Below are 3,512 nucleotides of genomic sequence, written 5' to 3'. Positions count from 1 at the left end.
CGACCAGCTGGGGCAACAAGAAAATCGGTGTAATCGTGTGTGACTATTACAAAATAAATCATTATTATATTAATATTGACAATAACAACCGACCGTCGGGGTAGCATTTGCTTGGCATTTCCGGGTATTTCTCCACTGGTTAACATGGGTTAACAATACCGTGTAACTGTCATGTTTGAAGGGACGAAATCGTGACATCTTCACGTCTCCCAGCATGGTAAATCGTCACATGTTACTGGGTTGTATTGGAGAGGATGCTTGGTGATAGGAAGGCACCATTTTCACCGAATGCTGGTTTTATTTAACATCAATAAACTGTTTTTTTGTAGTATTTGGTTATACATTTATTATATATTTATTTTATATAAACTTATTTTTGTTCAAATGTGGATTTTTTTTGGGACGGACACACACACACACACACACACTCTTTCTCTCGCTCTGCTATCTCACAGTGGTTCCCTACTAGCTTATTTGTTTTGGACATTTATGGTACATAGCATTTCTAAAAAGTGCCACTGAGGTCCAAATTTGCTTTGATTATAGTGCAAGGACCGTACGTAAAACTGCTTGTAGTAAGAGCACAGAGTTGTAATCCCTCCCATTGAGAAATGTATGTAAATGAAGTCGTGCAGGTTAAGAATAATTCTGCTTTTCCCTCTCCGTCCACAGACCTGGGGAAGGATAAGCTTCAAGCAATAGATCTAGCACAGCCGGAACTGCAAAATTCTTTAAATAACTCACAATTTAGTCCAGACTTTGAAGGTGTTTAATTTAGTACCAGCCAACACACATGACATATTCATTCAACACCTGCCAAACCCAACCCTCTATCTCATGCATACATCACATACTAAAAACCAAACAAGACTTTACAAGTGATGCAGGACACAGCGCCTCCTCTTGATTCTCACAAAGGGGGCCAAATTGAACATTAAATTGTTCTCGACGATTTTCAACTTGTGTTATTATATAATATCTGTTCATGTCCTGGCTGATATATGAATAAAGGAAGAGAGAGTGCCAATACTCTCACAGGACATTATAGCAGTCAGGCACTAACATATGACGCTGTGTGTCATCTTTGAAAGGTCACTCTAAGATGGAGCTGCTGCCGGAGAATTAAAGATTCAGGAAGTGTGCCTGTAATAGTCTTTCATGGAGGTATACTTCCACTGTTATATGACAAGCTCAGAAGACAAGCACGAGAAGGTGAAACCACCAGGTAATGATGTTATCAGCTTACACTGTATTCAACATGAAACATTTCATCATGTTCAATTTCAATAAGATACCATTGGAAACAAAACTAAAATAAATATGTGAACAAAACAAAATATATTCTTTAGAGCATTACTGTGATAAGTAATCCATGACCTAAGGGACACTAATAATACATAATGCTACTTTAACAATGTGGGAAAAAAAATATATATATACATGCATGATACATAATGATTTGAACAAATCATTAAAAATCTTAGCGGTAAAGACACTGCTTTTAGATAATCGGTCCAATGTACAAATAAGGATTCAAATTCATGTTGTGTAGCCACATTTTAACATTTGAGTAACCTAAATTACAGCAACAGCATGCATTCAAGCAAGAATGTGAATGTTTGTCTGCCAACCTGAGGAAGCCTGAGGAGGAAGTGAGGGCCTAGGGAGCAATAAACCACTCCTACCATGACCGAAAGAGACATTAATGATCTGAGAGAAATAGAAGGAAGGTTGGGTATCTCCTTCTCTATGTGCTTGACAGAGCACCGCAAATTAGATTTATCCCCATTAAGCCATTCGGTCTACTACTTAAAACAATCATACAGCCTATATTTGACAAGCACTCTTGCCAACGTGCAAATCCCACAATCCCTAGCTTATCATTTATTCTACACTCCTATCAGCCTGGTGAATTGGGATGGATATCCTTTGGCCAACTGCCCATGACTTTAACCTCAGTAGCAATAATAACTCTGCTGTGTCAAGTTCACACTAGGGACATGTGCACTAGCATATATCTGAGTTCAATTTCAGCTGGATTGTAGACTAGACTGGAATGTTATAATAGGCCTGGAGCCGGAGGGGTGTGTTGTTCTGGAATAAAGTCATTCAAACTTCAAGCTCTGGATGAGATACTTTATCTTATTTCCAAACTTCCCACCTGGATTTATTATAAAGATCTAAGGCTATACCGCATGTAACTCTTTTTTATCAAAACTTCTTTTGGGATTTGTCAAATAAAAAAATGACCTACTGCATGTTGTCAACATCCAAAAAGAAAAGGGAAAAGTACTCCCCCTTAGTTAGGTGCATACCTCCTCCTCCTGTGTGTGGCAAGCCGCGATTGAGTCTATACAGTACATACCAGCACTTTTCTCTGTTAGCACCAATACGGTAGAACTTTAAATTGATTGTGATTTCTGGTTTATCTGCGCTCTTATCAACAGCCATGGGCATTTAGCTGCATGGTCCAACCGCAGAACTCTGTAATAAGGCTCTCACATAATAGAAAAGCTTTTGAATTATGGAACAAAATGTATCTTAAGTAGAAGAAGCCATGAGGGCTCAGTCCACAATGAAGAAATCCAGCTGCTCAATTATAATTTGTTCTAATCATGACGTGTTTTGCTTTGATTTTCACCTTTCTTTACAACCTCATTCAATGGAATGCTGTAGAAATGCAACATAATAACTAAACCAGTTCACATATTATTAAAACCTGATGGCACTCATTAAATCTCCCTTTGTTTGAAAACCCAAGAAGAAGTCACCTCCGGTTTGTGGGCTGATTGTGACGGTTAGATACTACTGGGACCCCAAAACAGAGACTGAACAAAAATAAAGTTTCAAAGAGTTTAATTCACAAAGTAATCCAAGGCAGGTACTGACGACAGGGAGCTTGGCTGGCCGTAGTAATTCAAAACAAAGCTGCGGGAAAACGTTCCCGATCAAAACTCAAAAAGAACTCCTTAAACAACTGCAAAAGACTCCAGGCTGCAGAAAGGCACTCCGGACCGCGGGACAGCATGAAAAATACTCTGGCAGAGAAGTGAGGTGAGGGCCAGGCTCTTAAAGAGCAGGTAATCAAGCGAGTGGGGACAGGTGTGCCTCATCTGCAGCCAGGAGTAACCAGCTACGCCCCCCTGTCACACACCAGCCCTGCAGAGACAGAAAGACAGAGTAGTGAGGGGTAAAAGGAGCACACAACAAGTAAAACACAAAAACAACAAAAGCCCCATGCAAAACATAACACTGATGCTGCTACTGATTCCCGTCATTCTAATTAGCCAAAAGCAAACTTTGCCACTTTGTCTGCATACATTTTACAGATGTTTATTTTTCCACAAGATTGTTGGAAACCATTTTATACAGTAGAAGAAGCCTCGGCATTGAAATCACGGCTTAGAATGACTTAATTCTATGTGTTTTGGCCATCTGCTTCATATTCACACTATGAGATTCCTATTACGCAGCCTCATCATTTTCATCTTTATGAATTTATTTTGATACCA

The sequence above is a fragment of the Gymnodraco acuticeps genome, unplaced genomic scaffold (assembly GCF_902827175.1).
Source record: "Gymnodraco acuticeps unplaced genomic scaffold, fGymAcu1.1, whole genome shotgun sequence".
Taxonomy (NCBI): Eukaryota; Metazoa; Chordata; class Actinopteri; order Perciformes; family Bathydraconidae; genus Gymnodraco; species Gymnodraco acuticeps.
The sequence above is the reverse complement of the archived record's forward strand: the minus strand, read 5'-3'. Positions refer to the sequence as shown.